At 55.5% G+C, this 14,330-nt stretch overlaps 1 protein-coding gene across 7 annotated transcripts in view; it reads left to right on the plus strand.

Annotated features, from left to right (window-relative positions):
• Positions 1 to 14,330, plus strand: part of NFATC2 (nuclear factor of activated T cells 2) — a 160,135-nt gene that overhangs the window by 133,181 nt on the left and 12,624 nt on the right. The gene's annotated exons all lie outside the window — the stretch shown is intronic.

Below are 14,330 nucleotides of genomic sequence, written 5' to 3' on the forward strand. Positions count from 1 at the left end.
AGGCATGTGTGAAAAGCCATTTAGAGACTGTCAAGTGCCCCACAAACAATGGGGGAGGGGAGCTGGCAGGGTGGGTGTAGCCTCCTTTAGCAGGGGCTGGTGGGCTGGCTGCTTCAGGAAACTGCCGGGAGACCTCTTAGTTGGGCATTTGCCTTCTTGGTTTGCTTCTAGTCAACTCATTGCCCATTCATTTATTCCTTCTTTGAAAAGACATCTGCTGCCATCCTACTGTGTGCTGGGCTTTGTGCCAGGTGCTGGGACACAGCAGTGAATCTGTCGGAAAAGGCCCCTCTTCTGACAGTCTCTAGAGAAGAAGATGCTAATCAGAAATGAACCAGTGGGGCGCCTGGGTGGCTCAGTCGGTTGGGCGTCCGACTTCGGCTCAGGTCACGATCTCACGGTTGGTGAGTTCGAGCCCCGCGTCAGGCTCTGTGCTGACAGCTCGGAGCCTGGAGCCTGCTTCCGATTCTGTGTCTCCCTCCCTCTCTCTGTCCCTCCCCCACTTGTGCTCTGTTTGTCTCTCAAAAATAAACAAGCATTAAATTTTTTTAAATGAACCAATAAATAATGAGAATTTCAGATGGGGCTAAGTGCTGTGAATAAAGTAAACCAGGTAATAGTAGGGGAGGGAGGAACTTCAGATGGGGCCGTCAGGGACAGTCTGCTTGAGGAAGTGGCCTTGACCTGAGACCCAGAGGAGGAGGAGGTGGTGGAAGAGAATTCCAGGCAGGTAGAACAGCATGTGCAAAGGGCCAGCGCTGGGAGGAAGCCTGATTGTGCGGGGCGGGGGGGGGGGGGGGGGAGGGCAGAGAGAGGTCTAGTGTAGCTGACAGCCATGGCCAGGAAGGGAGTTGAGAGGGTGGTTTTGAGAGTAAGCCAGACCACACAGGGCCTCAGAGGCCACAGTGAGAGGCTTGGATTTGATTCTGGGAGGGAAGGGAGACTGCTGGCGGGTGGCAGGTTGGGGTGTGTGTGTGTGAGGCTGGGGTGTACAGGAAATAATTATGGCAACATTCTCTCGCGCGTACTGAGCGCCTTTGGAGGGCAGAGACTAATTACCATCTCCGAATCACAGCTGGGAGCCCAGGCCGAGGAGGGGGGTGGGGTCTGTCTCAGGTCACAAAACTGGAGGCCCAGAGAAGGAGCTGTGAGACGCGCCTGCATAGGGATGACACAAGAGGGTCCTCTAGATCAAGTTCGTACACAGAGCGGAGCATTTATCGTGGGTTTTTCACCCCTTCTGTCTGACGAGACCCCAGAAAATCGGCTTTCGCCGCAGAGCCGCCAATCTGACCGCCTCCTGGACGTCCCCACGTGGCCGCCCCACGGGATCAGGTGCCCGCCCCACTCGGTCCCTCGCTCCCTTATCGTACAGCTGCCTGCGGACTGTGGGGGCGTGGCCTTAGGCAAGTGACTGAACACCTGCGAGCTCACCGTCCGCTCAGGAGTGACAGTGCTTCGGGTTTCAACGGTTGACGCGTGGCCGGTCTAAGTGACGCACATAAGAGGGTCAGCCACGTGGTGGGGCGCTTGGCAGGGAGTAACCGTCCGCTCGTCCTCTTCCCCGCGACCATCTCCATCCGTGCCAGGCTGAGGAGTGGCCCGTCCCCGCATCCTCCCCGCCAGCCCTTCTTCAGTACCCTCTCCCCGGTTCCGGGCTGAAGCCGTCTGCTCAGACACCACAGGGAGCCTCGTCTCGGGGCCCCTGGCCCGTCTGCTGGACGCCCCCTGAGTGAGGGGTGCGGGTGTGGGTAGCTGTCCTGGGGGTACTCGCAGACGCCCGGAGGCAACCCAAATGCCTGTCAACCAGGAACAGTCACATAGGAGGTCCTGAGCAGCTTGGGGCAGGTATGGAGGGGAGACCTCTTCCTGCTTGCATTTTTGTACTTAGGGATTTTTTTCTTCTTCTTTGCTCTAGGCAGATATTCCTTAAGAAAATTGCAAAGAGGAAAAAAAAAGGGAACACAATCAGGTCTTAGAAACGATCCTCCAGGCTCGTGTGAAAAACGGGGTTTTAGAAGTAGAAGGCTTTCAGTTCTTTTTTTTTTTTTTTTAAATGTTTTTTAATGTTTACTATTTTGAGAGAGAGAGAGAGAGAGCGAGCATGAGCAGGGGAGGGCAAGAGGGAGACACAGAATCCGAAACAGGCTCCAGGCTCTGAGCTGTCAGCACCGAGCCCGACGCGGGGCTCCAGCCCTCAAACTGCGAGATCGTGACCCGAGCCGAAGTCGGACGCTTAACCGACTGAGCCACCCAGGCGCCCCCAAAGCTTTCAGTTCTGCTTAGGGGTACGTCTCACCATCTGGATGCACAGTTGTCCCTCTTGGCTTTGAGTGGAGGATGACACAAAGCTCTGCGGAGACTTTCTTGCCTCTAAACTCATGCCCACACCGTAACCTCCGCCTGGAACGCCGTCCCCTCCCTCTTGTGCCTTTTGGAGTCTGACCAGTAATTCAAGGCTCTGACGAGCTGTCTTCTCTCTACAGCTGCTGAAGGGGGCGGCGGGGGGGCACGCTTCTCTTTCTCTGAGTCCCGGAGACACACAGGGTCCCTGGCAGGCGTGTTCACCACATACACCTCTCAGGTGTTTCTGTGCATTTTTTCTCCCTCAAGTCCAAGTCTCTGGGTGGGAAGTACTAACATCTCGACTTGTCTGTACCCACAACTGCGCCTGGGATGGCTTTGCACACGGTAGGTCCCTGACAACGTTCGCTCATGTCCCCGTTTGCTCAGAGCCTCACCCAGCCCCCTGCACGTAAGATGTGTGGAATTGAGCGAGTATCCGAGAGCAAAATGGGCAGCAAAAACTGACCCTACAGCAGTATTTCAACCAGACCTAGGATGAGCGAGGGGACGTTTTAGTCGTCTGGCCTGATACGGCCCGGAGTTTCCCCAAGTACAAGTGCCTCGGCCTTGAACGTCCCGCTGGGACTGTGCAGCGCGGGGAGGCTCCAGCGGGTCCCTGGGTTCCCTCTCAATGCCCCGCTCTCCAGGCCTCCGACGGCCCAGCGGACTTGACGGAGGCAGGGCCCGGAGGCCAGGCTGGGGCAGGCCTTCAAAAATGCGCTGGCCGCGGGGCCTGCTAGAAAATCGATTTCTCGCCTCCAGCCAGCCGCGCTGCCCAGCGCCGGGCGATCCTGCAGCTGTTGTGACAGCAAAAGCAAGTGCCATGGAAACGATTGTGCAAAAAGCCCGGAGCAGGCTGCCCGGGGAGAGTATGTTCAGTAGCTTCAGCGCGGCCCTCCGGCTCCCCTGTTATTCTGTTGTCCTTGGCGTGGGCTCGCGCTGGGCTCCAGATCGCTCCTTCTGCAGGGAGACCCGCGACGCGGCTCCCTTCCCACGCCAAGAGGCCGGCCCAGCTGGCACACGTGCCCCTCTTCCCTCTGCGGGGCCGCCTGCCAGCTCCCCGCTCCTCCCTAAGATAGCGTCCCCGGGCCCGGCCGGCCAGGAGCGAGGTGGCCGGGGATGCCCGCGATGGGCATCCGAGCTGGCCCGGGCTTCCCTCTGTAAACAGCCCAGTGTTTGCATCCTGGGGCCTGCCAGGGCTCTCCCGGCCCGGCCAGCAGGGCCTCCCTCCCGCTGTGGTTCCAGGCGTTTCTGGGGGCGGAAAGCAGAAACCAGCCCTGTGTTCTCCAGACTGCCAGGCTTCTGAGAAATGCGTGCCTCAGCCCAGGGACTGGGGCTCCCTTCTCCTGCTGACCCCTGGCCCCGATCAGAGATGGGGACCAGCTCCCCCCGGCCGGTGTCCTGTTCTGATCAGAGAGAAGATTCTAGGGACGGTCTTCGGCCCCACCTGCAGTTGCACCCCTGTACTCACTGGGCCCTCCCCTGACCCCACTCCGGCTGCTGGGTGCACGGGGCCTGGGGCTCACCTCAAGGTGGCCTCTTGGCCCTTGACTGTGGCCAGAACCACCCTGGAAAACGTTTCCTCAATGCCCTGGGGCACTTGCTGCTCTGAGGGAGTTTTCTGCCTTTCAGGGTCCCTCCCCGCCAACCCCTTGTGGCTGGTGTTGGCGGAGGGACAGAAGTAAGAGCGACCTGTTTAAAGTCCTCCTTGCTGAGGTGGGAATGACCGCTAAGACCGGTGGGTGATGGAATTTCCCCCGGTGGGTGCTTCAGATTTCCAGGAGGGGCTTTTCATGCCAGTGGGTCTCTTAAGGAGAACTGGGATGGGGCATCTTCACGCGGACAGTGGCACCTCTGGCTTGTGTTTTGGGAAGTTCGGCATCCTGGCCCGAGCCGTTGGCCCTTGGATCTGTTTGCACTCAACACATCTGCTGAGCGCCTACTGTGTACCAAGCTGAAAACAAGTCACAGGGCATCGGCTCAGCAGATTCACTTGTGGTTTGTGATAAGGTGAGTGTAGTTTGTGTGTGCACAGGGGGGAGTGTGTGCCCGGGAGCTAGTAGGGGCAAGAGAAAGAAGGTGGCCCAATCAGGTCCTCCTCGGACTTCAGGGTTAACTCTGATCATTTTAGGCCCGAACAAAAAGTTCTGTCTTTGCCATTAAACCAACATTTCTGGGCGACGCAGAGGTACAGGGTAGAGCGGTTTCGAGTTTGTGCCCTGGCGTCACCCGCCTGCATTTAAGTCCTGGCTCGGCCACCTGCTGTCTCTTTGGCTCTGAGTAAGTCCTCCAGCAGCCCCCCCTCCCCCACTCCCCGGGCTCTCCGTGAACTACCAAAGGGGAATAATAATTGCCACCTATTCGTGGGGACTCGTGAACACTGATTGGTCAGCATGCGTAGATGTCTTAGGACAGGATGCGGCGGTCACCAGCATTGTGCATCGACACCTGCGGCCAGACAGGTGAATGGGCAGGTGCTGGGTGGATGACGGGGGTCCCTGTGCTGTGGATCTTGCAGCCTAAGGGAGAGTAGGGATGATAAGTGCACAGAATTGTGTTTCACGTGGCGAGACCGGCTGTGAAGGTGTTTCGGAGGAAACGACGTTCTCCTGCCCCCGGTGTGCTAGAGGCCAGTCCCCTGAAGGGTCACTGCTGACTGCTGCTCCTTGCTAGTTCTTACGTGGTAGACACGCAGGGAACCGGGCTCTGCTGTCTTCCTTCTTCCTTGTCTCCATTCCCTTTCCCCCTGCCCCCCTTCCTTCCTCCCCTGCCCCCCCTTACTCCCCTCTCCTTTCTTCCCTTCTTCCGTTCCCTCTCTCCCTCTCTTCCTTCCTTCCTTCCTTCCTTCCTCTACCAAATTGCTTTGATTACCTATATGGAAGATCTAAAAATAACAATACAAATATCGTGTCCCCACCTCGAGTTTAAAGAAAAAGAACATAAGCACTGCCTTTTAGCGCTTCTGTTTTTAAAATCGTTTTCATCTGCCAGTCTTTCCATTAGGTTTCTCGACAAGATGGCTCTTTAAAAAACTTTGCTCTGATTTTCACTATCACGGCTAAAAATGTCTAATTCTTCAGTATCAAACCCCATGCTCAAATTTTCGCTTGCCTCGTAAGTGCCCAATTTTTTTTCTTTTTTCTTTCTTTTTTCTTTATAGCTCATTTGACTCTGGATCCAGGGCAGGGCCCGCACGCTGTGGTGGTTTGACGTGTGTTTTTGTTTCTTTCCTCCGCCCACGTCCCTGTCCTCTTTCTCCCCTTTGCTCTCTCTCTGCGTTCCAGAAGCGACATGGTTTGCACACGGCCCGGTTTTGCCGATCGAAGCCCCGTGTGCCTCTGATGGGCTGTTCCATCCATAGCTGTGATCCTTTCCTTTTCTCTGCTGGGCAGTCTTCAGTCACAGAGTTCATGCATCCATCCCAACAATGGACATTTGGCCGTTTCTAGGTTTCTCCGCTTTGCTTGGTAGAGACGACGCCTTCTGGAATATTCTTGCTCTGTCTCCTGGCGCACACACAGGAGTTCCCGTAGGGTTATCCCTCCAGGGGGGATTGCTAGGCCACTGGGCGTGCACATCTGCCACTTGAGGAGACAAACAATGCCAGACTGTCTCCCAAAGGGGTTGAGCCAGTTGACAGCCCCATCGGCATCAGGCCCCACACGCTCCCAACATTTGACCCTGGGAGACTCGTAAGTGGTTTTGCATGGCTCGTACGTGTGAAACGATACCTTTTGACGAACAGAAACTTTTCATGTAAATTTATTTTCCGAGAGGTTTGAACTGTGCGCGTGGAGCCTCGGGTGGTTCTACCCAAAATGTGTCACGGGGACTGGCGGCCTAGGTGTCACTTGGGAGCTTATTAGAAATGCAAATTCCAGAAACACTAGGGTGGGGCCCAGAAACCTGCCCTTGACAAGGCCTCCAGGTGATTCAGATGCTCCTCGAGTCTGAAGTACTGGCTTAGGAAACCTAGACTGGCTAGGAACCATCAGTCTCTTAAAGAGCTTCTCCTGTATCATTTCCCAATATGTCACGGTCTCACCTTTCACACTGAAGTTTGCAATCCACCTGGAATTGACTGTGTGTCCGGCATCAGGTAAGGTTCTAATTTCGTTGCTTTCCGTCGGGATGACTGGTGGGCCCAGACCATCTGTGGAGGAGTCGACCCCCTCCCCACCGGCCTGTAATCCAGCAGTGTCGTAAATATCATGTCCACGGACGCGTGGGCTTCTTCCTGGTCTCTTGGCTTTGCTCCTCAGAAGAGTTATAGCAGCTTTTTGTACACAGTCTTGGTTTCTGGTAGGGTCAGTCACCGGCCTGTCCTTCTCCATGAGTGTCTGGGCTTCTATTGGCTGCTTCTTGGCTCTTTGGGGATTTTTGTTTGTCTGTGGACATGTTAGGGTCCGCTTGTCAGACTCCACAAGATCGCACTGAATCTCTCCATCAACTTGAGACCATTGAATCTCGAGCGCCAACAGGGACAAATGGACATTGTACAGTCTTGAATTTTTGTGGTTTGTTTTTTTTTTTCTAAAACCCACTCAAGACCATCCTTCGTAACAGAAGTAGAGACAGAACTGCCTCACACGGGGATTCGCTGTCATTCCCAGCCACTGACGCTGCCACACGGGCTGGGATGTGCCTCGCGAGCTCACGATGGCCCTGAAGCCTGCCCGCCCCCTCAACGCTCAGCTGCCTCAGTGGATGCTCCGGGTCAGGAAGATGGAGGGCATTCGTTGGAAAGCCCTTTCTGAGTGTCTCTGGTTTCCTGCAGACGTGCTGTTTAGAACCTGCCTCCTGCAAAGGTCTTTGCATGGGCGCTTTCTAGCCACGTTCCAGTCGGCAGAAGAAATGGGCTCAGGATAGAGATGTTCACAGGTGGAGACCCAGCTTCGCACTCTTTAAGTTGCACTCAGTGGAAAGCAGAGGTTTGGGGTTCCAGATCCCACAGTGCTCATCTCGAGCGTCATGGTTTGCGTCATGGTTCTTTTAGGCTTGCTGTGTGCAACGCTTGGTACTTGGGGAGGGGCGTGGGCCTCGTGAACCTCTTGAGCCGGCATTCGCTAGTCAGAGGGAGCTGGGTGGGTGACGGCATGACCAAAGCTCAGAGGCCCTGGCTTCTCCCGGAGGGACGGCAAAGCGTGATTTCTTCCCGCTTCTCTCGGGACCTGCTCTGAGGCAAGCATGACGATACGCCACGTTTTGCCACAGTGAAGTCAGCGCTGGGTCGCCAATACTCAGAGCCGTGGCTTCCGCGTTCATTTATTCCTTTTTTCACTTAATGGCTCGTTCATCCAGCGGCTACGTATCGTCACTGCTGGGGACACCGTTTGCACAGAAAGGCTCCAAGTCCCTGCCCTCATCGAGCTCACGGTCCAAACACAAACGCAAGAACCAAGTAGCACCAAATGCTGTGAGAAAAGGTGATACAAGGGGGGGGGGGGAAGAGAGAGGGGGTAGCACGGAGGCCTGCTCCTCTAGCAAGGGAAGGATCCCAGAGGAGGAGACGTTTGGCAGAGAGCTCAAGGAGAGAGAGCCTTTCTTTTTTAATTTATTTTTTTAATTTACGGCCAAGTTAGCGTCTAGTGCAACAGTGATTTCAGGAGTAGATTCCTGAGTGCCCTCCCCCCTTGAGCCCATCCCCCCTCCCGCAACCCCTCCAGTAACCCTCTGTCGGTCCTCCATATTTAAGAGTCTCTTCTGTCTTGTCCCCCTCCCTGTTCTGATATTATTTCTGCTTCCCTTCCCTTCCGTTCATCTGTTCTGTGTCTTAAAGTCCTCGTATGAGTGAAGTCATAGGGTATCTGTCTTTCTCTGACCAATTTCGCTTAGCACAGCACCCTCTAGTTCCATCTACATAGTGGCAGATGGCAAGATTTCATTCTTTTTGATTGCCGAGCAATACTCAATGAGAGAGCCTTGTGAATATCTAATGAAAGAGCATCCCAGGTAGCAGGAGTAGGAAGTGCAAAGGCCCTGGGGTATAAGCCTGCTTGCCGTGGTTAAAGCGTAGGAAGGAAGGTGGAGGCGACTAGAGGATGAGGCAGAGAAGCGTATTTTCTTTGATTTTAAAGGTGTGGACTTTCCCGGGGCTGAGGGGGAACCCCTAGGTCCCAGGAGTGTGTGAGTGCTGGCGGGAGAGAGTCCATCCGAGTGGAATCCGGTGGGTGTCCACAGCATCCAGGCACCTACTGTGCATGGTGTGGTCCGGCAGCCACTCACCCGTCACCCTCTGGGATCCCCTGGAGTTCCCATCAGACGGGCCCCTGACTGTGGAGGCTGAGCTGGTTAAACGTGATTTGGAGAGGAAGGCTGCCTTTTGTGCTCTGCCACCCAGATGGCCACCCAAAGCCGGGATCAGATCCACAGCACGAGAAGGCTTGGGTTCCTTTAGGTCTAGAAACAGGTTGCTGGTGGTTTTGTGGGATGTGAGCTTACGCTTGTCTCTTTTGCGGGGTCATACTGTCACCAGGAGCGAGCTGGGAGGCCTCCTGTCCTGCCCGGGGAAGCCACCAGCGCCGTCTGAGCCCCGGGCCTCAGCTCTGTTTTAAGGCTTGTGATGTGCTAATACCGTGTCGCTTTTTAGACATGCGCCCTGGGCTTGGCCTTGCGGTCCTACGAGGAGCCAGGCTACTCTCGGCTTCTTAAATCTCCTCCCCCCAGCTTCACTAGAGTGAGCAGCATTGTTAGCTTAAGCCGTTTTCCCTCAAAAAGTACATGGGTGATTTTTACTGTGGAATCCTAAAAGCTAGGGTATCCCAGGGTCCAGTCTTTGTTCCGATTTGCATCCGGAGAAGCAGGTCCTTCTGGCTGCCCGAGGAGAACCGCGAAAGAATTCCCATCTTGGCGGCACGCCGGCCTGCCCTCCCCACCCGCCAACAACACCCTCCACCCCGTTAGCACCTTGGCTTCTGACTCGGAACCAGAACTGCCGTGTTTACTCATCCTGAGAGCTGGGGACAGTTCGGTGCAGCGTGGCACTTTTTCTCGTAAGCTCCGAGGTCTTGCTGGTAAGATGTCTGGGCGGCTGGGTGCCGTGCGGGACCTGATTGATGCTGGGGCTGGCTTCCGGAGGCCTCTGGCTTGCAGAGCGTGGGTGACTCAGAGGGCTCTTATGCATCTGCACGCCGCTGGCCCAGGGCAGCCAGCACTCTGTGCAGGGTGGCCTGGGAGGGGCCCCTCTCGGCAGGATGTGAGAAGGCATCTCTGAGAGCACGGCTGACCTCAGACCCGCCCACTCTGAAAATGCAGAAATAGCTGCGGAGGTGAAAGTGCTCTGGGGAAAGAGGGTGGCCGTCCAGTCCGTTCAGCCTGTTAACCAAATGTTCTCCACGTGGCCGGTGAAAACACACGTTAACGACGGGGATAGGAACGGCGCGAGCACACTTTTTTGCGGGCTTGACCCGGAGCCGGTTGTATTCACGCACAACCCCTTGCCAGGTGACACGTTGTCATTCCCACGTTGCGGACGAAGGAACTGAGGCTCGAGAAGTGGATTGGCCCATGTTCCCTCCGTGAATACAGAGTGCTCGTGATGGGCCACGCGCTGTCGGAAGCACCTGTCACGTGGTGACTCGTTGATTCCCAGAGATTCGCAGGATGTGCCAGGGCCTGCCTCCAGCCCATGGCAGGACGTGGCAGGCTGAGATCCGGACCGACGCCCTCTGGCCCCCAGCACTGTTTCCCCGCGAGTCTGCCCTGAGGGCGTGCGCCCCTCACCACTGTGCTCAGCCCCTGCACTGAGAGGTCTGTGGCCCCTGCCCTCAGAGACTCCTCCAACCTTGCCAGACGCGGGAAGGCTGCCTTTGTGAGGTCAATGGAGGGCGGAGCAGGGAGAAGGGGCTCTGGGCTGGAGGAAACCAGGCAGCAGTTGAGGCTGGGTGTAGACAGAGATGGGTTCCGATGCATACAGCCAGGAGAGGGGGCCTCCCGGCCCCAGACCCAGACCCAGACCGCATAAAGGTGTGGTGGTAGTGGGAACGTTGGGGCCATAGCATCAGCGTCTGCTCCTCGTTCAAATCCTGCTGCGGACCAGCCGTGTGGCCTTGGAAAAGTCCTTTGACCTCGGGCAAGTCACTTAACCTTGGCCGCTTCGCTGGCATGCCGTGTGAGCATCAACAGAGACATCAGAGAGGCAGGTGCTCTGGCAGAACAGGGCTGGTGGGCGTATCTGAGCTCGGCTGCCATTAATTTTCTCACTGTTTAGAGTCTGGAAGTCCGCGATCGGGGAGCCAGCGAGGTGGGGTTCTGGTAGGAGCCCTCTTGGGACGGGCACCTTCTCACTGGGCTGGCACAGGGCGGAAGGCGAGCGCACGAATTCTCTGGCGTCTCTTCTGATGAGGGCGCTAATCCCATCATGGGGGCCCCACCCTGATCACCTCATCGACTCTGGTCACCCCCAAAGGCCCCATGTCCGGATACCATCATGTCGACGGTTAGCGCCACAGCATAGCCATTTTGGGGACACGACTGAGTTCATGGCTGGGCCTGGAGGTGACAGGTTTGATAAGGGGAGGAGTCAGGAGTTGGGAGTTCTGTCCACATGTGTCTTAGGGACACCTGGAATAACGTCACACGCACACAGTCCTTTCTGGTCAGCAACAAGTTCCCCTGGCCAGGCCTGTGAATCTCACCTGGAGACATTCAGGACTGGGTTTGGTCCGACCTGGTGAAATTTCTTTCCAAAAGCTAGTAGCTTTTTTGATTCTGGAAGGAGTAGACTGAATGGTCCGGGGAGGGGGGAGGGGTCCCTGATTTATCTTGCCGTTCCTCACCTCACAGGCCCTTGGCTGGACCAGGAAGGTGGAGGGTTCTTGGTCCTGCACTTGCCCTCTCCCTCTCCAAGGCAGGTGGGCTTGCCCAGGGCTGGGTCCCATGGTGAGGGCTTGCCCATGAATCTGGGGCCAGGCCTACACCCCCAGGTGGTCGGTCTGTAGGTAGTCAAATCTTACGCTAACCCAGGCTGCGGGCTCGAGGGAGGCAGAGGTGGTGGAAATCTTTTGGGGGTGGATTTAAAGACAAAACGTGCCAAACGGATGGGAAGGTATCGTGGAGGGGGGGGGGAGTGTGAAGGGGGAGGGTGCCTCCTTACGGGACACGGGCTTCTGCTGGGCTTTGGAAATGTGTGGATGTATGTAGGGGTGTCCCCCTGGGGGCTGGGTTAGGCCATTGTGGGTCGTGAGGAAAGTGGCCCAGGACGGAGGGGCTTCCTGCCTCTCCGGGATTCCACCTGCTAACCCGTCTCCCCGGCCTCCATCCCAACTCACACCTCAGCAAGGAGAAATGCACTCAAATGTCTTGACATAAGTGTTTGGTTAATTCCTTCAACCCCCAGAGAGAAAAATGGCTTCCCGAACAATTAAGTATTTATTTTATCATCTCACTGGCGGTCACAGGCTCATTTGTGGGTTTGGAGCGCCATTTCTTTCCCGAACCTCCACTGGATGTAGCAACCGGCGCCTTTCTTTTGCTTCTGTTTTGGCAACAACGTATTTTGCAACGCTTGCTTTGTGGCTGATGCCTCTCAGCAGAGGTTTGGGGTCCAGGCATGATGAAATGGCAGGACGACAAGGAAGCAAGCCGTGGTTTGTTTAGAATGCTTTCTTGCCTGTGGTTGCTACCTTAGAAGCCGTGTGGTTGCTCGCCAGGAGAGGTGCAATGTAGCTGCATGAAATCAGAAGAAAATTCTGCTGAATTGGAGAAAAGGACTGGGCAGAAGGGGCAAACCCAGCTCAGGCTTGAGTTTCTACAGTTGGTGAGTCCTTTCTCCTAGGGCAGCGTAGCTTAGAGAAAGTCCCAAGTCGTCGTTCCCTAGACTGCAAGCGGATGCGTAATCACGGGAAACGTGGAAAAGGGGATAAGGTGGTAGCAGTTTCGACTGTGGTTGGGAGGGACATCAGTGTTTTCATCGTAGAGCCAGCAGACTGCATGCACCTTGGGCCGTTCTCGGAGTCCCGTCAGCTGCATGACACAGGTGCACGCGGGTCTTCCCATCTACTTCCATCCCCCTTAGAGACGCGTGCCTGAGCTTTCAGGAGGCTGGACGTTAGTTGTATAATTTGGCGAGATGACACATTCTCCCGTTTGTGTTTTTGCACTTTATCCGTCGATACCATGTGCTTGCACGTTAATTATCAGTGTTGATTAATAAGGGAAGCGCTTCCAATCCCTGTCTTCAATGATCATCTAATCCACAGCACCAGTGGAAGGATTCACCGCTTTATGCCTAGTGTTGTAAAAATGCAACATCGCTGTGTAGGTCTTCAGCTGTAGCCTCATAAAAGACCACACAATGGGGCAATGATTCTAGGACCAGAGGCTGCTCTCCTTGGCTTTGCGGGGTTGAGGGGGGGGGGGGTAGGTGTCACCCAGGTAACTCTAAACATGGCTGCCTCTCTTGCCATCCACCTCCATATTACTAACAACTGGCCAGAGCAGCCATGCCGATCAAAGGAACCTACTTCCTCGTGAACCGCGGAGGGAAACAGGATCCTATTCTTGGTTATTAGAGAGGATGCTTTGGCCTGGCCTCTGTCCCCTTTCTCACCCTTCCCTCTTACTCTCCCATGGGTCTTCTTTAGGGGCCATATCGCAGAGCTTATAAATACCTGCCAACAGACCAGGTAGAACATCTTATTTAATCCTCACAGAATCCTTGCCAAGAAGGTGTTGTTATTGCCATTTTGTGGCTCAGCAAGGGGCCAGGAGACTTGCATGGCTGTCACTGGCAGAGTGCTTTTTTTCCAAGGGCTTCTGACACCAGTCTGCATTTTCACCCAGCTCCCAAGACAGCCTGATCATCTCCCAACTACAGGGAGCCTGGGCCTAAGGCCCATGAAGCTGGGGCTTTATTGAGCTCTGCCCAGTGCGGGGGCCCGGTCCTGGACAACCCTCTCCACCTCTCTGTGCCTCGCTAACCTGACCTGAGCAATGAGTGTTGCACCACCAATCCCCAGAGACGGCTGGCGGGGAAGTGGGGGGCTGGGTCTTGAGCTGAGGTTGGGGTCTTCATTGAATGGAAATAGGCCCTTCCTCTCCTCTTGGCGCCTCTGCCTTGCACCAAGAAACAGGCCGTGAAAGAGTGAAACTTCATGACTAAACAGGAAGCTGTACCTCAGAAGGCTGCAAACCAGTTAGTTGAATGCTTTATAAATTCTCCGAACACTCTTGATGAGGGCTGGGGAGCAGAGTCAGAGCAGGGCTTGCTTCTTGGGTACTGGCTGGCTGGACTTAAAGGCATGGTCCCCGGGGCTCCCCCCTAGACTGGGCTCGCTGCTCCAAGCATGTGACCTTGGACCTGTGCATGGCACTTGATGTCTACTGAGTGTAGATGGATAGAGTGGAACCTGTTGGCCCTTAGAGCACCTAAGGTTTTTCTGGGAGTAACGACTGACCAACTGCTGTGCCTTTAGTGCCACCAGTTCTTGGGCAGAGACCAGGGGTCCCAGCACCGGGTCAGGGACACAGGGGAGCGGCCGATGTAGTGATCAAGACAGGAGGCGGTAGGGGCTGCTGGTTCCCAGATATAGTTCGAAGGTAAACCCAGGAGCATTTGCATATGGAGGGATGTGAACGGTGACCGAGATTGGTCTGAACAGCCGGAAAAAGAGAGTGAGGTTTCTTATGATGGGAACAAGTGGTGGGGGGGCGGGTGTGAGAATCAGGAAATCGGCTTTGGCCATATTCAGTTTGGGATGCCCAGTGGGTAGTTAGATGGCAAAGTCTGAAGGTCAAGGGTGAGGTCTGGGCTGAAGACATTAATTTGACCACTGTTGGGATACAGATGGTATTTTAAGGCCTCGAATGAATGGTCTGACGATGCCTTTTGCTCTTGGGGTGAACAAGCCACCGTGCACTGGAGCTAAGGCAGTCCCGTGAGGAAACCGCTGGTGGGGCCATGGCCACCCGGAATTTTGGGGAGTGGATGGTTTTGCTTCGGGAGGTGGCCTGAAACGCAGGGTCCAAACTGTTCACAGCAACTG

This window comes from Leopardus geoffroyi, chromosome A3 (assembly GCF_018350155.1).
Source record: "Leopardus geoffroyi isolate Oge1 chromosome A3, O.geoffroyi_Oge1_pat1.0, whole genome shotgun sequence".
Taxonomy (NCBI): domain Eukaryota; kingdom Metazoa; phylum Chordata; class Mammalia; order Carnivora; family Felidae; genus Leopardus; species Leopardus geoffroyi.